At 40.1% G+C, this 24,243-nt stretch overlaps 2 protein-coding genes across 3 annotated transcripts in view; one reads left to right on the top strand and one right to left on the bottom strand.

Moving 5' to 3' along the window:
- LRRC63 (leucine rich repeat containing 63) overlaps positions 1 to 24,243 on the bottom strand; it is a 109,989-nt gene that overhangs the window by 43,375 nt on the left and 42,371 nt on the right. The window lies entirely within an intron of this gene.
- LCP1 (lymphocyte cytosolic protein 1) overlaps positions 13,401 to 24,243 on the top strand; it is a 101,865-nt gene continuing 91,022 nt past the window's right edge. The window contains exon 1 of one of the 2 annotated variants that reach the window (XM_056109765.1): positions 13,401 to 13,475. The gene's annotated coding sequence lies outside the window, so the exon portion shown is untranslated. The remainder of the gene's footprint in view (positions 13,476 to 24,243) is intronic. The other variant, XM_056109766.1, reaches the window with a different exon arrangement.

The raw sequence follows: 24,243 nt of genomic DNA, 5'->3' as shown, positions 1-24,243 counted from the left end.
CCTCCAAGCCCGAAGGAAGTGGCGAGATATAGTCAAAAAACTCACTGAAATGAATGCTTCACCAAGAATACTCTATCCGGCTAAACTCTCACTCAAAATCAAAGGAACGATACACTATTTTCTAGACAAACAGCAGCTCAGAAACTTCATAGACTCAAAACCAAACCTAAAACAAGGCCTAAAGGGGCTACTATAAGACAAGACAAACCCTACAACCACAACACACCCTTACAGAAAGATGACACAAAACCCCATCACAATAATCTCTCTCAATGTCAATGGTCTAAATTCACCATTTAAGAGACACAGAGTGGCAAAATGGATACAGAGACAGAGCCCAACATTCTGCTGCCTACAAGAAACTCATCTCAACAGTCAGAGCAAACACAGACTCAAAGTCAAAGGATGGAAAACAATCCTGCAAGCAAACAGCTCCTTCAAAAAAGCTGGGTGATGATCAAGTACCCATCCCTCCACCAGTGCTCATCCTCCATCACCACGGGTCCCAGCATCCCCCCCACCTCCCATCCCCCCCGTCCCACCCTGCCTCTGTGGCAAGGCATTCCCCCTTGTTCTCTCTTCTTTTGGGTACTGTGTTTTGCAAGAGAGGCATTGAGTGGCAATCATGTTTGGTCTATAGACTACTTTTAGCATGCTTCTCCCACCCTGGGAGGGTCCTCACAACACCCTTTATTTGGTGCTCTCTTCTCTATCTGAACTTCCTTTTCACCTAGCACGTGTGGCTGGCCTTCAAGTCATGGAGCAAAATTCCTGGTACTAATCTCAGCCATTCCTGGGATTGAACTCCCATTTGATCCAGCAATATCACTCCTGGGAATATATCCCAGAGAGGCAAAAAAGTATAGTTGAAGTGACATCTGCAATTGTCTGTTTATTGCAGCACTCTTTACAATAGCCAGAATCTGGAAAAAACCTGAGTGCCCGAGAACAGATGACTGGTTAAAGAAACTTTGGTACATTTACACAATGGAGTACTATGTAGCTGTTAGAAAAGATGAAGTCACGAAATTTACATACAAGTGGTACTACATGGAAAGTATCATGTTAAGCGAAAGGACTCAGAAAGAAAGGGATAGATATAGAAAGATTGCATTCATCTGGGGAATATAAAGTAACAAAATAGGAGACTAACACCCAAGAATGGCCAAGATTAGTACCAGGAATTTTACTCCATGGCTTGGAGGCCAACCACACATACTAGGGGAAAGGGGAGCTCAGATAAAGAAGGGAACACCAAATAAAGATATTGGGAGGATCCTCTCAGGATGGGAGAAGCATGCGGAAAGTAGACTATAGACTAAACATGATTGTCACCCATTGCCTCTTTTGCAAACCACAACACCCAATAAGAGAGAACAAAAGGGAATGCCCTGCCACAGAGGCAGGGTGGGATGGGGGGGGGATGGAGGGTGGGAGGGATACTGGGATCCATGGTGGTGGGAAATGGGCACCGGTGGAGGGATGGGTATTTGATCATTGTATAATTGAAACCCAAGCACAAAAATGTGTAAGTCTGCAACTGTACCTCATGATGTCTCACTAATAAAATAAATAAATAATAATAATAAAAGATAAAATAAAAAGAAAAGGTGGAGAATTAGGATAAATAGAACTGATGAGGGGGAAAGATTTTTGAGTAAAAACCTAAAGCAATATGGATGCAAATAAATATTGTGATGTTTTACTATTTATCATTAATAATTTTTGCTTCCTCAGTTGAAACTTCTTTGAGCAAAGAAATTTACTTTTTTCTCCCTTAGCTGTTATCTGTGAATTCAAAATGTGGGTTCGTGACTTGTGCATTCGTTGGCCGAGAACCACCTCTCCAGTTCTTCCCAGCAGAGGAACAAAGAGATGGGGGACCAGAGGATGATGGTCAAAATGTCCCATTTGATGCAGAGTCAGCAGCATACTTATGGAACATCTGAGTGGGGTCAAGGTATAGGACTGCATGTAGGTGTGATTGATCATTTACAGAGATAAAATGTTTGGCAGAGAAAACTCTCTTGGGGGGGATTAACTCAAGAAGACATGTCTTCCAGGGGCATCGACATTGCTTTTCTCTTTCTCTACTACTAGTAAATATTAAACAATTAAGTTTACTACTTATAAATACTTGCAGTTATTTGAATAAACACAGTAAGTGATATAGATTCCAAAACTTAGTTCTCTGGGCTCGGAGGGCAAGGCTGTTGGGCTTCTACCATAAATCCCAGATTAGGTCCTCAGGCTAATTTAGCTCTTCCTTCCCCATGGGGATCCTGATGAAACATTCTATGTCTGTTGAATCCAGTTGATAGATAATGCAATTTTGTTTTACTGTAAGCTGGTTGATGTTTCTGTCTGCTAGACTTTTTAATTACTGAAACTTTCCAAGTGTAATAATGGATTTCTTTATACTCCTTATACTATTCTAGATATTTTTGTCTCATATCTTAACACTTATATGTACATGTAAGTTTAAGGACTTACATGTGTTTTTAGAGAATTTACCTCTTTATCATGAAGTTCAGTCACAAATATTTTTGTTCTGAACTCTACCAAATGAAATTAATAAAGCTATTACAGCTTTCTTTCTTTACATTTTTTACATTTGGGGCCATACCCAGGAGTTCTTAGGTTCCACTCCTGGTAGAATTTGGAGGACCATATAGGATGGGGGATCAAATCAGGGTCTCCCACATGCAAGAAGTGAGCTCCATCTGCTTTTTTTTTTAGCTTTTCTTTTTATTCGTCGATTGCCTCGAGCAGGCCCCAGTAACGTCTCCTTCATCCTAGCCCTGAGATTTTTTAAAAAGTGCCATATTCAAGGCTCTTTCAGAGTTAGGAGAATGAGACCCATCATTGTTACTGGTATTTGGCATATTGGGTAAGCCACGGGGAGTTTGCCAGACTCTGCCGTGTGGGCAGGATACCTTTGAGGCCCCACTTTTTATTAATGCTTACACATGTGCTTTTCAGGGGTCACATTTCTGGTCGTGGTGCTTATACATTTTATAGCGTTAGCTGGGGGTTGCATAATTAGTTGTGAAACTTGCACACACCTGGTTGTGGTGTGTTGGGGATGGCATATTCTGTTGTAGGGGTCAGAAACAGCAGTGCCCACTTCGTGCTTGTCAGCAGCATAAGGGATTTAACGGTGGTCTCATGTTTGCAAGGCAAGAACGTTTTGCTGTTGAGCCATTTCCCAATTCCTTTCTTGTAGACAATATATTGTGCAATCTTTAAAACTGCACAAATTTGGGGCTGGAGCGATAGCACAGCAGGTAGGGCACTTGCCTTGCATGCGGCCAACCCGGGTTTGAATCCCAGCATCCCATATGGTCCCCTGAGCACCGCCAGGAGTAATTCCTGAGTGCAGAGCCAGGAGTAACCCCTGAGCATCGCTGGGTGTGACCCAAAAAGGAAGAAAAAAAAAGAAACAACAACAAAAATAAAATAAAATAAAATTGCACAATTTTTTTTTTACTTTATTTTTGTGTGTGCGTGACACTGGTGATTGAACCTAGGTCTCATCATGCAAGGTATGTGCCTTGCCACTGAGCCACATCTTCAGCCTAAATTTTATTTTAATTTACTTTCACCATGTTTCTTTTCATTTGTGTGCTTAGACCAATCATATTTTGATGAATTATTGATGTCATGAATTTAATATCTGCCACATTTGCAGTTTTCATTGCAGATTTTTAAATCTTTCCTTCTCTATATGCCTCTTTATGGTTTTTATTGAGCTTTTCATGATTCACTTTCTCTCCTTTAGTGTCCTAGTTTCTCTCCTCTTTAGTAACTCAATTATACTTCTTTTAAAGAGTGTTTGAAGAAAATGTTTGCATGATTGCCACAGATTTTGCAACATCCGTCTACAATAAATATAAGTCAAATAAAACTGTACAATTCTAATAACACGACACAGCTGATCCCAACACTACATCCAATCAGGTGTACCAAGGGGATCTGGAACCCTGTTTTCTTCTGCTCTACTGTTCTACTCCACCCACATACTCTAAGGGCTTGTCAGAAAGCACAGGGTCTTAACTCGGTGCCTGAATACTCTCATAAAAGCCTGGAACCTAAATGGAAAGAAGTAGACCTACACCTGCCTGTCCCACCGAAATACCCTTACAGGGTAGTGAATATAGAATAAGAGATCATAAACAATAGCTCCTCAGTATTAAATAAAAAATCAAGTCAGTGCTTACATAACCAGGAATCTTAATCTCCCGTCAGTACCCACAAAACTCTAATAACAATAAGAAAACTGACAGACGGGAACAGAAGTCCAGGCAAGTCTTCAGATTCATCAAAATTTCCATGCCTGGTCAAAAAGGACCTCAAATCATCACTCCATGCAATGGCAATGGAAATTAAGCAGTAACTGGAAAAAGAAATTCAATTAAACCAAAGAATAATTGATTTAGAGTATGAAAGAATTCATACAAACAGAATTGAAGAAGCTAAAGAATACAATAGAAAGCCACAGTAGCAGAATTTTGAATGTAAAGAATCACATCAGCAAACTTGAAGATGAAATAAAGGTCAGAACCAATATTGAAGTGGCAAAGAAAAGATAAATAAAAGCAAATAAGATACTTACTGGATAACAGCAAGAGGCGTTATCTCTGAATTTTAGAAGTATCAGAAAGAAAGGAAAAAGAGAAAGAGGATGAACAACTGGTGGAAGAAATAATAACTCAGAATTTCTCCAGTCTCTGAAGGGGGGATTCTGTACAGATTCAAAAATTCCAAAGAGAACTAAATAAAATACACTAAAAAAGAAAAATACCAGGTCATATAGTAATCAAAATGGTAAAAACTAGAGAGAGAGACGACTTAAAGCAGAAAAAGAGAAAAAAAATCTCAGCGATAAGGGAAATAAAAATCACAAAATTTCTCCCATATAAAACCATACAATCTGGGGGTATGGTGCCACCAGCAGGTCAATCTGTACCTGTGAGGTGAGAGCATCAGCAGCCTGATGGCAACGTCAGACTTTCAGATACCCCAAAATTGCTGCTGTGCCTTTGGCCAGACCCCAAAAACTTGGGGCAAGGTTTACCAAGAAAGTAAACGGCCAAAAGTTAGGTATGTGGGAGACACACCCACAAACCACTTCCAGCTCAGCTACATAATTGAAGGCATGGCCTCTCTGGTTCCTGATCAAACTGCTTAATGGCCATGATCCCAGAGTCTCAGAAACGAATCTTGGAACCCAAAGACTTTTGGCAGAAATGCATCCTGTTCCTGCAGTAGGTTAACTGGCGCTGGGCCACTCCAGGTGGGAATAGGTTTCGTGCCTTGGCCTGTTCCCCCTGGCGGCCTGGTGACCACCATCCTCCGGAGGGGTCACTGGACAGTCAGGTTTGGGCCTGCAGTGACGAGACACACGGGGCCTCACCACATGAGTGTGGAGCCTACTCTTTCTCCCCATCCCAACGAGACCCTGAGTCGCTGCCTACAAAAGGCCTCTCTGGATCCTGATCAAGCTGATTAATAGCCATGATACCAGAGACTCAGAAACAAATCTTGAAACCCAGTGGCTTTTGGCAGAAATGCATCTGGACCGCATACAAGGTGGCTGCCGGCTCAGAGCTTATTGGAAAGCCAGGTATGAGCCAGCGGTGACGGGGCAACTGCAGTCTCATGGGAAGGGGGGCAGTACCAGCTTCACACCCTACTGAGGTCATGAGTTGCCCCTCACAAGTGACTCTCTGGCACGGCCATGGCTCCAGAGGCAAAAGGACTTAGTCCAGAGCCCAGCAGCTTGCAGAAGAAAAGTGAAAGGACCATGCGTTAAACTACGGTGCCATGCCATCCCAGGAGGGAAAGGGTGTTGCTCCCTTCCGCCTTTTTCCCCCCTGGCAGCAAGGTGGCCACCGCCTCAGAGCTTATAGGAAAGCCAGGTACGAACCTACGGGGAAGGGGCAACTGCAGTCTCATGGGAAGGGGGTGGTACTGGCACGTCCTTCACGCCCTACCGAGGTCACGAGTTATCCCCCATGAGCAGCTCTCTGGCAAGGCCATAACACCAGACACACAGAAACCAATCTCGTAATTATTTGGCTCTTTGCAGAAATCCAAAATCGTGGCCACATGACATTATATGATTCTCATAACCAGCTATCACTTAATCACTTAACTTCCCCTTAGTCGTCGATTTGCTCGAGCGGGCACCAGTAACGTCTCCATTTATCCCTGTCACGTGCTAGTGTAGCCCAATGGCATCTGTTCGCTCTGGGAACATGAGGAGCCTCAAACCGATCGTTCATGATCTTGATGAAGTCTGACCATCTGGTAGGTGGGCGGCCACGCAGTCTTTTGACATCCCGTGGAATCCAGTCGGTAACAGCTCTAGTCCAACGGTCGTCTTTAAATCTCATTACGTGACCAGCCCATCTGATTTTCGACACCTTGGCAAATGAGACAACATCCCTGATTTTTGATCGTCGATGGATGTCAGAACTCCGGATTCTTTTTCTCATTTGAGTGAAACGTGATATTCCAAGCATAGCTCTTTCAATTCCTCTTTGGGAGACCCGAACAGCATTCTCATCCTGTTTGTGTAGGGCCCAGGTCTCTGAGGCATATGTTAATGCAGGAAGTACAGTGGAATCAAAGAGATGTGCCCGGAGCCGGAGGTTCTTCATCCTCTTAGCTATTTCTTCGACGTTCTTGAAGGTGTTCCAAGCCACTCTCTTCCTCCTGCACAGCTCGGGTGCCAGGTCATTTGTCATGTTGACCTCTCGACCTAGGTACACATAGCTGTTGCATTTGGAGATGGTTGTTCCGTTGAGAGCGAATGGGGCGTCAGGAACGAGGCTGTTTCTCATGAACATTGTCTTCGTAAGATTCAGCTGTAGTCCTACCTTTCCACACTCACGGTCAAAGTCGGCCAGCATTTGTGCCGCTTGGCTGATGTTTGGTGTTATTAAAACAATGTCATCAGCAAAGCGGAGGTGGTGTAGTTGCCGACCATCTATCTTCACTCCCATTCCTTCCCATTACAGTCATCGCATGATGTTCTCGAGGGTGGCACCGAAGAGTTTCGGTGAAATGGTATCACCCTGCTGAACCCCTCTCTTGACATCAATGATTACTTCTTTGTAGAATGGTGAGATCCTGGTAGTGAATCCGCAATACAGCTCACGGAGGATCCTGATGTATTGGGCTTGAATGCCCTGATTGGCTAGGGCTTCAATGACTGCTTTCGTCTCAACAGAATCGAAGGCCTTCTTTAAATCAATGAACGTTAGACAGAGCGGCATCTTGAACTCCCGAGAAACCTCAATGAGCTTGGTTATCGTGTGGATATGGTCGATGGTGCTGAATCCTTTGCGGAACCCGGCTTGCTCACATGGTTGTCCTTCATCTAGTGTTCTGCCAATCCTATTTAGGATGACTAGAGTAAACAACTTGTAGATGACAGACAATAGGCAGATCGGGCGATAGTTGCCAATGTCATGGATGTCTCCCTTCTTGAACAGTAGTACAGTCCTGCTGGTTTTCCATTGGGACGGAACCTTGCATGGAAAACCTGCTGGTTTTCCATTGGGACGGAACCAGCTATAGAAAACAACATATTTCACAATGCCTTTTCATCAATTCTGATTGTTTGGGGGGAAATTATAAACAATAATGGTGCATCTTTTGTCGAAATAATAAATGTAGTCAATGTAGAGAAGAGTTAAGTGGAAATCATCTGTCTCACAGGCATTTGGAGGGGTGGAAGCGGGGTTATACTGGGGTTCTTGGTGGTGAAAAATGAGTGCTGGTGAAGGGAAAGGTGTTTGATCATTGTAGGACTGAGACTTAAACCTGAAAGCTTAGTAACTTTTCCCACAGTGATTCAATAAATAAATATAAAAAGAAAAAAAAGAAAAAAAATTAAGGTAGAGTTCATGCCCAATTCAATCAGTTAATCAGTGGCTGAATAAATAGCAGTACTCCTACAAAACAACATACAATCAAGAAAAGAGTGGGATGACATATTAGAAGTATTGAATAAAAAGAGAAAAACCTTTCAGTCCACTGTCCTCACTATCCTGCAAAGTTGTCACTTGAGTTTGAGAAAGAAAACACATTTTCAGACAAACAAGGGCTGCTGTAACTAAATCCTGCAAGAATTACTGAAACACTGCCTATTAAAAGCAAGTGGCCAATTGCTTAAATAACAAAATCCTTCACAAAAAAAGTGGCATCACAGCTCTTCGTGTCAACAATCTCTCTTGATGTCAGTGGACTAAACTCTGCCATCAAAAGAAATGGTAGAGGCTAAATGGGTCAGGACACAAAGTCCATCTACTTGCTTCTTATAGGGAAAAATTACATTCATAGGAAAAATACAGGCTCAGAGTGAAAGGATACAAAATAAACCTACAAGTTGATTATTTACAAAAAGCGAGGACAGCCATATTTATAATTGGCCGAATATCATTCAACCTTAAAAAATGTAATTAAAGACAGAAATGAAAAATATTGTTTAAGGGAACAATAGATTAAGAACTACTGTTTTTTTTTCATTAAAAAAATTTTTTTTATTAGTGAAACACCATGAGGTACAGTTGTAGATTTACAATTTTTTGTGCTTGGGCTTGATTATACAATGATCAGATACCCATCCCTCCACCAGTGTCCATTTTCCACCACCATGGATAATATCCCCCCACCCCCATCCCCCCATCCCCCCCTGCCTCTGTGGCAGGGCAATCCCCTGTGTTCTCTCTCTCCTTTTGGGTGTTGTGGTCTGCAAAAGAGGCATTGAGTGGCAAACATGTTCAGTCCATAGTCTACTTTCGACATGCATCTCCCCTCCTGGGAGGATCCTCCAAACACCCTTTATTTGGTGTTCCCTTCTCTATCTGAGCTGCCCTTTCCTCTAGAATGCCCGACTGGCCACTAAGCTGTGGAGTAATCCTCCTGGTGCTGATCTCAGCTATTTTTGGATATTAATCTCATACTTTGTTACTTTATATCCCCCAGATGAATGCAATCTTTCTATGTCTATCCCTCTCTTTCTGACTCATTTCGCTTAGCATGATACTTTCCATGTTGTACCACTTGTATGTAAATTTCATGACTTCATCTTTTCTAACAGCTACATAGTACTCCATTGTGTAGATGTACCAAAGTTTCTTTAACCAGTCATCTGTTCTTGGGCATTCAGGTTTCTTCCAGTTTCTGGCTATTGTAAAGAGTGCTGCAATGAACAAACAAGTGCAGATGTCACTTCGACTATAGATTTTTGCCTCTCTGGGATATATTCCCAGGAGTGGTATTATTGCTGGGTCAAATGGGAGCTCAATTTCTAATTTTTGGAGAATCGTCCATACTGTTTTTCCAGAAGGGCTGAACCAGTCGACATTTCCACCAACAGTGAAGGAGTGTCCCTTTCTCGCCACATCTGTGCCAGCATCGGTTGCTTTTGAAGAACTACTGTTTTTAACATATATGCAACCAACAAATATGCACCAAATTTTACAAAGCTTCTTCTCATAGACAATACATTGAGAGAAATACAAGACACATTGAGACAAATACAATTGTAGTGGGAGACTTTAACACTCCACTTTCCCCACTAGAGAGATTAACCAGACAGAATATCAGTTAATAGACAAATGCCTTAAATAAGGAGTTAGAAGAACTTGGATTAGTGAATATACACAGGGATCTCCACCTCAAAAAGCCAAATACACACCCTTCTCTAATTATTATGAACCATTCTCTTGGATAGATTACTTACTAGGGCATAATTCAAATATACATAAATTTATAAATATAGAAATAATACCAAGCTCCCTCTGAGGGCAATGAAAGGAGAATTAAACATAAAAATAATATGAGAAAAAACCTCTAACACTTGGAAGCTAAAATGCTAAATAACAACTATGTCAAAAGAGGAAATCAAGGAAGAAATAGAAAGATTGCTTGAGACTACTGAGAATGAAAAAATAAATTATCAGAATCTCTGGGACACAGCAAAAGTTGTAATAAGGGGGGAATTCATAGCAATACTGGCCTGAAGAACAACCTAAATGTATATTTAAACAACTGGAGAAGTAACAACAAATGAAGCCCAAAAGTAGTAGAAAGAAGGAAATTATAAAAGCTAGAGTGGAAATCAATAACATAGAAATTAAGAAAGCAATACAAAGAGTTGATGGAAAGCAGGAACCAGTTCCTTGAAAGAATAAACAAGATAAACTGTTAGCTAACCTCATAAGGAAAAAAAACCCAAAATATTCACATAAATCAAATTTTATTTGATTTTTGAGACCCCTCAAAAATTCAAGATATTGTGAAAAATTGCTATGATCAACGTTATACTGTTAAGTTGGAGAAGGAGAACCTAGAAGAAATGAACAGATTCTTATAACTATGTGCTCTCCAAAAACTGAGTGAGGAGGAAGTAGAAAACCTGTACAGAGAAGCTTACATACATCAGTGCATCAAGACAGAAGCTTGGAAAGAGTTACTAATACAACAGAGCCATGCAAGCTAACTGAAGAAGACTTCAAAACTACAGTCCTATGATGTTCATCAAAACAATGGTATTAATAAAAGAGAACTTCAACAAAGACAGAGAAAGTATAAAATAAAGATTGGAGAAAGTCTAGGTAGAAATTATAAAACACTGTAGTTGAACTAAAAAAACAATACAAACGAGGAACTCAAGAGTAGAATTGGTAATGAACATGAATCAGTGAGCATAGAGCAAAAGTATCGGAAACTACAAAAGCCAGTGAAAACATAAAATAATAACAAAATATTACATCAGCATAAACCTATATGGAAAACATTAAGAGGAATAAAATTTGTCATAAAAGTTGCAGAGAGAGGAAGAATTTTTATTCAAAAACTTCCCCAAACTCATGGAGTTAGATACCCAGATTCAGGAAGTGCAGAGTTCCAAACAAATTAAATACAAACATTGGGGCTGGAGAGATAGCACAGTGGGTAGAGCGTTTGCCTTGCATGTGGCCGACCTGGGTTCGATTCCCAGCATCCCATATGGTCGGTCCCCTGAGCACCGCCAGGACTAACTCCTGAGTGCAGAGCCAGGAGTGACCCCTGTGCATCGCCAGGCGTGACCCAAAAAGCAAAAAAATAAAAAAAAATAAATACAAACACATGCACAACAACACACATTACTGGTTCTAGGAGAATTACAGGGTTATGTTCCTGAAAGCCTCAGGTCTCAACATTGCCATCAATCAATCAGTATGAAACTGAAATATTTCATCTGTGTTCGTACTTCAGGACACCTATTGAATGTATACTGTCAGTTTGTTAACATTAATATATTAATGTAACTCATGCCCATGATAAACTGATCCAAATTAAGTCTTTCTCTCTGTAAGACACATCAGCCTGTGCCTTGCAATACTAGACAGCACTTCAGCACGATTGTGGGGGTCATTTTAGACACCAATATTATGTCACCAATCAAATAATCACAGAAATTTAAAAATCATGGCATTGAATAGACCAGCAAAAGTACAGTTTATAGTGTGGGAGATGAACCCAGGCAGCAGGCACCCTAAAGAGTGGAACAGTTTTCAATGCTCCAAGTAGCCAGGTTACTTCAGCTGCATACGCCTTACAAAAGGAATGGGCTCAATGCACTGCTCCTTAATATTCTTCCTGATGCATTGTTGCACCAAGGGGTGGAGTACAGTATAATGCACTGATTTGTGGATTACAAGTAAATTTTAATGGCTAAGTAAATTCCCACAGACAGAAACCACAAATGATGAGAATTAGCTGAATTTGTAAAATTGACTTGGACATACCTATCTCACACAAACCACTTCTAGGTTGCTGGTACTTGGGATTCTGCACTGTGCAGTTGAGAAATTTTTATGAAAAATAATTTTAACACAAACTTAATTCACATACATACCTTTATCAGGTGTCTTAGACAAAGGCCACTTAGGGGATTTGGGAGGTAAGGGTCTTCGAAGAAGTCGTACTTTGCATTCCATTTTAATTAACACTAAGTACTGTTTTCACAACTATTGGTTAAATGAGAATTAAAACTTTTTTGAATGCTTGATTTGTTGCTGAAACATTGTTCATTAGAATTTTTGTTACATGTTAATGAAAATCATTCTATGTTACTACTGTACTGAATCCAAGCAGAATTCCTACAATAATAATAATAAAGGGGGTAAGTAAATAATTCTCTAAAACTTCTAGAATCAAGATAAAATTTAGGTCCTTAATACAGAATTAAAAAAATATTATCAATCAGTACCGTTCTAAAGAGAGAACTCACTCTGCTGGTACAATCTTACCCAATAAATACTCATTTTTCTAAAAAATTAGAAAAAAAACACCACCTTTCTCTAAAACGTTAATATTATAAATTTGGAAAGAACTGAATTTGAAAAAAAAGATTTGGAGATCCACTTTATCTAATGGTTCCAAAGTAATTTTTTTTGTGATGACTTTCCTTCACTATAGATGACCCATTAACTGTTTAAATCCCAAATAAGATAATCTTTGATACAGTGATATTCTGAGCTCGCTGTCCTGGTGGAGGGATGGGTACTCGATCATTGTATAACTGAAACCCAAACAGGAAAGCTTGTAAGTCTACAACTGTACCTCGTGGTGTTTCACTAATAAAAAAAAAAGAAAGAAAGAAAAAAGAAATGATGTCAGCAGAACCAAAAACTGTGCGCTCAGAGCACAAGGCGGCATCAGAGTGCCTGGCAGCGTCCTATTCAGTTGACAGCCAACAAGGAAACCCCCCAAGTTACATAAATCGACCGTCTTATCTCCAGCAGACAAATTTGCGTAGAAGCGCTCCACGTATGCTCCCGGGCAGTAAGTACCACCCACCCAACACCAGTAACTTTCCTTCCGTGCGGTCAGAAGATACGGCCGGGAATGTTCCACACTATCCTAATAGGCTAATCAGCAGCTTTCTTTAGGGCAATCTTGCTGCTTCTCAAAACAACCAGATTTTTCGCCTTCCATCTCCTTTCGTGGAGATTTCCTCGGAATGTAGGCAGGGAAGTAACGGTCAATCAAAAGCGTCTACTTAGGGCCCCTCAGGAAGCCTTACTGGAATTAAGCAGCAGGTCAATCTCACCCCCAACATGTGTCCAGGGACCTGTCTCCCGCCCTGCCCGCCAATCCTCAGGAGCTGGAGGGCAGGTGGGTTAGCTCCGGTGAAGGGGCGGGGGGCCCGCGCGGAGCGCGAGGAAGGCGGAGCGAGGAGGGCGCGGGCACGAGGAGGGCGGGGCTTCGGTGGGCGGGTATTCGGGGCCCACGGTCACTGGGGGGCGGGGCCTAACGGGACGCAGGGGCGGGGCTATGCGTGTGCCCGCCCACCCGCACGGACCCGCCCCGCCCCATCCCTCTGGGTTTGTTGCGGTCGCGGTGTAGGGCTGGCTGCAGGGGAGGCTGCAACTGTGAGCGTTGGAGGAGAAGCCGCTCCACGTGCAGCTGCTGTATGGAACCCCGTGGTGACAATCATTATTCCTACTTTTATTCTTAATGCTAATAGCCACATTAATTAGTTTCTTATATGGGTTGTATGATGCTTGACTCCTAGATCTAGGGTCTGGGTTGGTATTCTTTAATAATGATGCCCTTCTGCGCAACCCGGGCCCCGTTGCTCATTTTGCTCTATGTCCGAAATGCAAACAGTATGTTTGTTTTTTTCGCTGCCTTGAATGTTACCTGTTTTGCCTTTCTGATCTTCACAAGTTTCTGGTGAAGATGAGCTGTGTAGGAGTAGAGGCTTTAAGGACCCAGACGGACTTTCAAAGACACCTGTATTTCATGGTCATAGTAGTTCGTTGTGACTTACGTTGTGACTTTTACGGTGTTGGTGAACCTATTCTACAGCGGTGACACGTGGTGTGTGTTTACATACGTGCATGTTTCTTTGTAAATTGGAGCGAGAAGAAGACAGTACAAGAGTATGTAAGAGAACTTAGGTAAAATGTGTAAAGCTCGATTCAGAAAAAGTCGATGGAGCTTTTTTCCCAGTCCTGTACTTTGTTTTTATGGTTTTTGCTTGTTTTAAGGGTTATGGATATAGGTAGGAACTATGGTAACAGGTGCTGTAAGATGAAAGGCATCTAACTTTGGGGATTTTAAAAGATGTACTTTCTAACGAACATTTTTTTAAACACTCTCATTAAAAACAGAGAAAAGAAATTTCCATTGCATTCTAGGAAATAGTGTACTAGCACATGTTTTATTTTTTGTGTATGACTTACTGGTTCCAGCTAGACTGCCTCCTCAGACCTGAATTTATTACACTATTGTTTGTCTACTTCCTATAGTCATTAGCAGCTCTGAAACATGAGAAAGTTGACAGTGGATGATACATATGATGGCTAAGTTTTGTCTCTAGAAATATTTGTTGTGCACATTTGTAAATGTGAAAAATGCCTTATTTTCAACACAAGGCATTTGTTTCAACATATAAGCTGAATCAGTTTCCTTAGCTCTTAAAAACTCCTTTGAACTGTGAAAACTACTTAGATCCATTTTACTGACTAATATTTGACCTTTCAAATTTATGCTTAGTATTTCATAATCAAAATCAAGACAATGCACTTTTCAATGTTCTTAAAAATGCTTTATCATGAAAAGAATTAGACAGCAGGCTTAATTATCAGTAGATTTCATCTAGCATCTATCGGGTAGAACCTAGGACTGTTTAATATGCAACATACTTAAGTGTGTATTATATTATGTCCTCTACTACTTACTCTTTCTATATTTAGGACCAAGCATTTAAGCAAAGGATAGTTATGAAAATTAAAACTGTGAGTTGATTTTTTATAGGTCTATAGCAATTATTCTTCCACATCTTCTCTGCTTCACTTATGGAAATAACGTACAAGTGTAGACTGGCTAGAAACCACGTTTGCTCTGGATTTTTTTAGTTATTTAAAGCATTTTTTAATTTATACTATTTAAATTTCCTTTCTCAATTAAAAAAATTAATGATGTCTCTTTAGGTAAGGAATCTCCATCTTTGGTTTTCAGAGTCTGTGTCACCTAACTCTGCTGTCATCAAACACTTTTGCTCCCTCCACTGTGCAGTTGGCAGAACCTTGTGAAGAAACTGGTCAAAGAGAACCACAAAGCATCTGTTCTGTTGGCTGGTTGTATTAAGAAAGCCAGGGGTTATGGTGAACTCCAAGATTATATGCATGTTGTGTGTTTCTGTGTGTATGCTTAAAGTTGATTTAAAAAAAAAAACCCTTATAATAAAAAAACCTTACGCATGTTGAGGGCACTATTACTTTGCCTAATGAATGCCTTAACAGAATCTCAGATTTGTTAAGATTGGCGATAGAAGAGGATTGTTGGAATGGTCTAGAAATTTTTGCCACAAATCTCCACTATTTCGCATATTTCCTTCTCTCATTTATTCATTTTGAAACCACACTTTTACTGAACAACCGGGTTAGTATAGGTTTAATTTAATGGTTTCCCTTATGCAAATAACAAGTAGCATGTGTTTTACGCTCATATTAATTTATAGAAATTCTTATGAAAGAAGAGTAACTGTGAATCCTGCTTAGGAGATCCCCCTTCACTCCCACTATGGGAGACTTCCTGTACTTTCCCTTTTTTTTCCCCCTTCTCTGAAAAATATCTACCTCTGAATCTGGCCAAAGGGTTGGAGAGATAGTATAGGGTTTAAGGTGCTTGCTATGCCCCTGACCCAACTCTTGTTTGATCCCTGGTACCATATATGGTCCTTCGAGCACCACAAGCTGCGATTCCTTTGCACAACTAGGAGTAACACTTAAGTACTGACAGGAGTGGTGGCCTTTAAAAAACAATAAAATAAAATAGGAATACCTGGAAATAGGGAGAAAGACAAAAGGGAGGCCATATGCCATACTTGTACAAGGTCCTGAGTTCTATTCCTATCTCCATATGGCTCCTTGAGCACCTGGTGAACAACTGTAATCCCCACCCCACCTTCCCTCGCCAGCACCACTGATCTCCTAGTCCAACAAGATGGGATGTCAGATACAACCTCTGTGACTCCTGAATCCTTCAGGCCCTCACTGCTGGGCTTTGCAGGGAGGGGCCACTATTTTTTTTAAATGTTCCTTTTGTGCATATGTTGGGTAAACTTTTGAGTCCCCAGAGTAACCAAGGGCACTAAAATGCTTTTGAAAAAGAGGTATTTTTTATTTATTTATTTTTTCGGCATTAATTTACCTGATCATTTTAGCACGTACTTGAGAAGAAGGTGGGGCTGTGCTAAGCAACACACACAAAAAAATACTATTACTAAATATGTAATAATACGTATACTTGGAATTATTTGTTCTTTACCATATATGCTTTTCATTAGTTTTAGGTGTTTTTAGGTGTTTTAGGTGTTTTTTTTTTTGGAGGGCATCCCAAATAGTGCTCAGGAGACCCAAGTATTCCTCCCAGTAATTCTTGGCCAACTGGCCCTATAGTGAAATGCAAGGGTCAGTGCTGTGAAGATCAGGGCCGTTGTGTAAGGGAACCACATGGGTAGAATTTTAAACCAGAGGGAACATGTGCAATGCTTGTGCCTTAACCCCTAGACTAACTCTCTGGGCCCTGTTTTATGGGTTTTATGCTACTATATAGAAAACATTTTCTTAAATGTTAATTAAAAAGTAAGATATATTACAAGAGAATGTTCTTGCCTTACACACAGCCAACCAAGGTTCAACCACTGGCACTGCATATTGCCCGCTGAGCACTGCCAGAAGTGATTCCTGAGCATAGAGCCAGGAATAAACCCTCAGCAGAGTTGAATGTGACCCCAAAACAACACTAAAAAGTCTAGGAAGTTGCTCGTCTTCTTTCCTCTCTTCTAATTACAAAGACAAAATCTTCGCTTCTATGCTTCTTATCATTTTTTTTGCCAATTACTTTGTAATTTCTTTTTGTCCTTCAGATTGCTGTTTATTTAGTTCTTTTTCTTGAGCTAGAGATTGAGCCCAATCCTTTATAAAAATATCATTACTAATGAGAAAATATCATGCAATCTACATTATAAGAAATTTTTTAGAAGAGAGAACCCCTGAGCACCACTGAATATGGCCCTCAAATAAAATTTTATAAAAAAGTAAAAGAATTACCAAACACAATGAAAAGATAATATCTATTTTTAACTGTAGTCATGAATTCATTAATTTATTCCAGAGTTATTTACTGAAAACCTAATATGCCCAAGGCATTTGCTAGGTGCTAAAGTTAAGCTTTATTAAAATAACTTAGGACTTAGGACTTATAACTTTAGATATTAAAATAAAATTTTTCTCTATAATTTATACTTTTTTATAATCATAACTACTTGATTTCACATTTTTTAACACTTTGTTATGTTACTTTTAAAGCATTTATTCATACTACCCTGATTATCCAGAACCAATTTGCTTTTCTTTAGTTCCAGCTTCTTTTCAATTTGAGGACCATAGCCACCAGTTCTGGGGGTTATTCCAAGCTTTCTGCTTGGGGATAGCACAGCGGTAGGGCATTTGCCTTGCATGCAGCCAACATGGCCGACCCGAGTTCGATTCCTCCGCCCCTCTCGGAGAGCCCGGGAGTATCTCGCCTGCTCGGCAGAGCCTGGCAAGCCACCCGTGATGTATTCGATATGCCAAACACAGTAACAACAAAATCTCCAATGGAGACATTACTGGGCCCGCTCGAGCAAATCGATGAACAACGGGAGGGCCTTTACCTTTACCTCTCTTTACCTTATCTGCTTGGTTGTCACTAGTGGCAGATCTCCAGGGACCTTGTGGTGTTGAGGATCAAACTAAGGTCTCCCACATGCAAAGTAAATGCTCCCGTCCATTGAGCTATTTCTCCAGCATCCCAATGATCATTTTGAACTGTTCTTCTGTACACAGTTGATGTTAGATATCTTGATATCTTGTATGAATGTGCTCTCCCAGCATCATAAAACTTGCTCAGCTGAGTTCAAGTCGTTGGCTTTCACTTATTAGTTCTGTGACATTGAACTAGCTGCCTGACCTTCCTGAACCCTGGTGATTTTCATACCTGTGAAACAGAGACAAAAATGTACCCTACTTAGGGTATTGTCAGGTATTGAACAGGTGACCTGTGTCAAGGACTTAGCTCCCTATAGACTGCAGAATGAGTTTCCCTTAGATGACAGTTGTTAGAAAACAAATGGCCCATGTTACCAATTTTTAATTGTCTCTGTTTCTGTTCACTGAAATATTTAAAGGTATAGAGGGTGAACCCTGGGCACTTATTCATAAGATACCATGGTGAGTTTGCTAATGTCTCCAGAATGTTGGAGAAACCGGTCCATAGCTCTCAGATGGTCCAGCAAATGCTGAGATTTATATGGAATCCTCTGATATATCACCGTTGCTACAGGCTCCCAGCTGCTGAGAGACTGTGGGACAGCTTGCCTTGCACCTGAGAAGTCAAGTACAGTGATAAATAAAGAAACTGAATTTTTCTTCACACGAGTCGAGACCTTGAGCTACTGTCAACATTGACTGAGCTGGACTGATTCCATGATTTCTTTCAACCCTTCCCAAGGGATAAAAACCACCTTGATCTCTTGTCCTCCAGACCAGTTGGCAAAGCTAACGAATGTGGTGAAGGCAAGTGACAGGGCTGCCAGATGAACACCTTTAAATACCCAGAGGGAAAAATATTCCAAAAGCATCCAAGTTTTTCTCATATTTTGCCTAATGTGACCAAACTTTGGGAAATTAACCAATTGAATCTAAAATGCCTGCTAAGATTTGTTCCTAAACAAAGACTGTGCCATCCCCATAGATCTATGAGCATCATTCTCTCTTGTCAAAACGGATCTATCTAATGTTGCTAAAATGAGATAATGCAAAAGTAACAATCAGCACTCTGCATGGAATGCTATTGAATATTTTAAGGAGTGGGAAATACTTGAAGATCTCTGAATTGTGGATTTGCTGGTACAGACACAGCCCTATTGGAAGGGTATAGGAAACATAGAATCCCATGAGAGCAAAAGTGCTTTCAAATGACTTATTCTTCATTCCAAGGCAAACAGCAATTTACAACCTAAGACAGTAAATGTAATGGATTTTCTCCTCAAACCTACCATTTGTTTTTATGTTCACAGTTTTAAGTATATGTTTTTTTCTTAAGTACTGAATAGGGCTAAAGTTGTGCTTGGGGAACTTAAGGAAAAGCACAGATGACAGATGTCTGTCATCTAATAGTGTGTTATAATTTCTGTGTAGATGAAGAACTTGGATTTCTTATACCTGTACTGGAGAAATGGAACTTATATGTTAGTATCATATGGTTAGTTTAGAACAGTTTGAGAGTCTTGAAAGATTAATAGCAATTCTCCATTCTTGTGGTTATTATTTTTTTTTTGGTGGGGGGAGAAAGTGTTGGATCACACCCTGCTATGCTTAGGAGCTACTCCTGGCTCTGTGTTCAGGAGTGAGTCCTGGCAATATTCAGGGGTATATGCAGTGCTGGGGATCTAACTAAGTTGTCTCTTCAGCTTCCACCTTTATGTTTTGGTGTCACAAATTTTATCAGGGTGGATATTAAAAAGCACTGGACATTGCTTATTTCTTTCTACCCTGGTCCAAGTAATGATCTGCCTTGGAGACATGGAGAAAGTGCCTTCATTTCTTCTGCCCATACTATTCCATCTCATTCAATGGAAGAGATTACTAGTGTGTAGTGTCCTGCTCTATTCAGGAGTCATGGGGAAGACAGATTTTTTTTTACTCTTTACTTTTCTCTACATGGAAATTCCAAGCAGATCCACTACACTTTTCCTATACTACTATAATAAAAATCTGTTAAGATTTGTGTTGAAGAAAAGATTCTCTGATTACAAGAGATTTATATGCAAACCACCAGTCTAGATGTTTGAGGGGTATTTTCAACCTTATAACTTAGTCTGTGCTCCTTCCTCTCCTACAGTGGTACTTTGTCTTGAGTAACAGAAACCTTGTTTGTCACTGCTGGTGAATTACCTGCCTTGCATCCGGGAACTCGATACACTTCACGGCTTGCCAACTCACCCAGATTTGGGAAGTACTTGTAGTCACCACTGATTTCATGAGGAACTCAGGAAATCAAAACATTCCCTTTCCTTCTTGTCACTACTCACACCTAGACTCATGCCATTAAAAATTATTGTTTCTCTTGAATTGGTGTACAGTTTTACTGAGTGACCCAACTTGGCAAAATTAGGAGCATCTTGTCCTATATATTCACTCTGTGATTATGCATTCTATATCCTTGTGAGATGATATCCCCAGAGATGGCACCAATGAGGTCAGTAAAGCTCATTGAAAGTGGGGGGTGATACCTCATTCTCATTTTGGCTTGCATTTTCCTAATAATCATGGATAATGACCACGTTTTTGTGTGTCTATTGACCATCTTTATATCTTTTTTGAGAAAATGTCTATTCAGTTCCTTTTCCCATTTTTTGATGGGTTGCTGTCACTTTATTTTGTTTTGCTGTTCGACTTTATTGATTCTCTATGTATCTTGGCTATTAGCCTGTCCAATTTATGATGTAAAAGCGTTTTCTCTCATTTTTGTAGGATGTCTTGAAAACTCTTACAAGTTAACACAGTACTACTTGTTTATTTCAGCCTTTTTTCTTTGCCAGTGGGCAGAAGTGGGACTGTGGGTATAACAAATCCGGTTTGTCACCATTTTGCTTGGTTGAAATTATTTAGTTAGGAACCGGAAGGGCCGGTTTTGTTAATCTTGTACAGTGACCTGTAAAAAGAACTGGGATGAATTAGAACTGCTATGTTTTTTAGAACTCCAACTGAGGACTCAATATGGCCTGGCTTGATTTTTAATATGTATATCATACTCATGTATATGTATTTTTAAGGAGAAAAATCATTTTCACAAAACAATGTTTGTTTTCTGGAAAAGGTAAAAGTATTGTTTGAGAACTTCCTCAGTAGTGGACTTTAAGAGATAAAAATTTTCTCCTTGTGTTACTAGAGGATAAAGGACCCAAGGAAAGGAAAGACAAGTGGAAGTAAGAACTTTACCTGCTTGACCACTAGATCTCCCTTAGATGTCTGGAACCCAACCCTTTAGAACCAACTACCCCCAAACTCAGAGACACCTTTCTTCTTTCCTCTGCAAAGTAGAGGAACAGACTTTGGGTGGGGGGAGGGGAGGGTGAAACAGGAAATTGGGATCTCTGGGGAAATCCCATCATCCTTATCAGACGGAGACAAGATACAGATCCGCTATTCTGAAACAGAGAAACACCCTGGATTGTGGTTTTATACTCTGTTTTTGAACAGGGGATGTATTTCTCCAGTGTTTGACCATGAAATTCATACAAGAATTTATCCTTGCTGGTTGATACAGAGAACTTCATCCTCAATCTCCAAAGGATGAGCCCAGGGAGTTTGTTGGAATTATTACCTGCAACTCATTTTAAGAGAGTGAGAAGGAGAATGAAGGGGGATCCAGAGAGAGAAGCAGAAGGGGAATCAGAGGAGAATGGAGTGGAGATTGGAATAATCTGCAGTTGATACCAACCAGCCTGGGCCTCATTCCTTTCTTCACCTGCCCATTGCCATCAGCCTCCCCAGGGTGGGGAAGCGGAGACCACCGAACACGGGTGACGAGAGAGACAGAGCGCCACTGCCCTTTAGTAAACACACATTTATTTACTTATTTATTTGCTGCACCTGGTGGTACTCACTGCTCCGGCTCAGTGCTCAAGGATCCCTCCCAGCAGTGCTCAGGGGTTGTCTGCTCTCCTGTTACTGGCACTCTGGGAACCATGCCAGGGATGAAACTGGGTCTTCTGTATACTAAAACCAGTGCTCAGCCCGCTGGGCTCTTTCCCTGCCAGAATAAATGTATTTTTTAAAAGCAATTTCTTTTTTTGTTTTGTTTTGCTGGTGGGTGGGGGGGTGGCTGGAGTGATAGCACAGTGGGTAGGATGTGTGCCTTGCATGCAGCCGACCCGAGCCCGAGTTTGATTCCTCCGTCCCTCTTGGAGAGCCTGGCAAGCTCCCCATGGCGTATTCGATATGCCCAAAACTGTAACAATAAGTCTCACAATGGAGAGGTTACTGGTACCCGCTCAAGCAAATCAATGAACAACAGAACTACAGTGCTACAGTGCTACAACTCATTTTAAAAGTTTCTAAAGATGAACTGGGATGTAGGGGATAATATAGCTTTAGTTGTCTAACACTGTGAACCTCAGTTTTCTCACCATTAAGCCTCTTTCTGTATCCATGGCTTATGAGCTTATTATTAACTTCCTCTTGTGAGCTATTATTGTTCAATTGCTCATAAATGTGACTAAGGATTTTGAGTAAATTGGGCTATATCTGTGGTATTTTCCACATATATTAATCACACTAGAATTATATATATTTATACATAACATATAACATTACTTACAATTAAATCTAAAATTTATAAAATTTATAATTTGAATTCTATTTCTGTATGCTGTGTTCAAATATATTATGTAAGGTAAAGGTAAAGGCCCTCCCGTTGATCGTCGATTTGCTCGAGCGGGCCCAGTAACGTCTCCATTGGAGACTTTGTTGTTACTGTGTCTGGCATATCGAATACTCTCGGTAGCTTGCCGGGCTCTCCGAGAGGGGCGGAGGAATCGAACTCGGGTCGGCCATCTTGGCCACTTGTAAGGCGAACGCCCTACCTGCTGTGCTATCGCTCCATAAAATACAAATTATGTGTATGTTTGATAAAATATTTTAGCATATATAAATAATACCAAATAAATACCTAAAGCTATTATACTATAATTATTATATATAATTTTGATATGTTATATATCTTCACACATAAATATGTAGATATAATAGTTGTGGAATTTCAATGTTTTAACTGTGTATATACTACTTATGTAGAAAGGTTATATTATTTACATTATTTGTTGGCCAAATTTTTTGATGTCACAGTTTATCTTGGATATCCTGTAAAATCTTTCTATAGATTCACCTTACATTTTCCAATCTCAGAACCATTGATTTTACAGATTTATTACCTCAGTTTTTCAGTATATCAAGATGTTGTTAAAAAGTGTTGACTAATGGTATTGAGGATGTAGATAGATCCAGTGTAAAGTGCATGCTTTGTTTGTATGAAGCCCTAGGTTCAATTCCTGACACCACCGAGTGAAACAAAAGCACACTAATTCACCACTCCTCCCTTCATTATGGTGGTGACATATATATTTTGGAAGTTTTTAAATGAGTGTGTTTATTGTAGAAAAATTATAAAAATAATCGAAAAAAGAGTAAGACTGTAACCCTCTCATACAGAGATAACTACTTTTAATATTTTGATATATATGATTTATACATGATACAAAATGTAAACATATATGCATTTTGTTTGATTTTTGCTGTTTTGGGGGGTTCTCCCCTGTAGGACTGGGGGGCCATCAGGGCTGGAAGTGAGGTTGGAGGCCATGGTGCTGGGAATAAATGATTGGGCCCCTACGCGCCACGATGTACCGTTTGAGCTATCTCCCCAACCCTTTATGGACTTTTTTTAAATTTAAAAATATTCTGTTTCATGGCTGATATTGTAACCTCATTGTTTCTAAAGATATGTCAATATTTTTCCAGGTAGCATTTGTATTGTAAAACTTTAAAAAAAATTGAGGGGCTAACTAGTATTGTTCTGGGGCTCCACCAAGCAGTTCTTGAGAGATTGTGTGGTGCCAGGAATTGAATCAGGACCTCCACTTGCAAAACATATGCTCCAGCCATTTGGGTTCCAGTCCGCATTTTCAAGCTTTCTGGTAAAATATTTTCTCCTTTCCAGAAATTCTAATTTAGGTTCCCACCAACCATGGGTATTTATTTCCCTTCATCCTAATTGATCCTGAAAAATTAATCAGTTTTTAAATCTGTCACTCAGTTTATTAGAAACTTGTATTTAATTAAATGAGCTATAGGTAGTTATATGTTATATATTTGGTCCCTCATGTTAAGCAGTCTGAGTACTATTTTCTAGCTGTTTGATTGGTCAAGTTTCTCAACCTTTGAGTCTTAGTATCCATATCTGTAAAGTTAGAACAATAATAACATCTACATATAGAGCTGTGTAAACTTAGTGGCTTTTTCTTCAAAATGCTTTCTTCAAAGTGCCTGATGCATTGAAAAATGCTCAATAAATACCAACTATTATTTTTCTCAATGAAAATTCAAAATTTAGTAGTGCAAGAAA

The sequence above is a fragment of the Sorex fumeus genome, unplaced genomic scaffold, assembly GCF_029834395.1.
Source record: "Sorex fumeus unplaced genomic scaffold, SorFum_2.1 ptg000008l, whole genome shotgun sequence".
Lineage (NCBI taxonomy): Eukaryota > Metazoa > Chordata > Mammalia > Eulipotyphla > Soricidae > Sorex > Sorex fumeus.
Note: the sequence above shows the minus strand (reverse complement) of the source record. Positions and strands in the feature narration are given on the sequence as shown.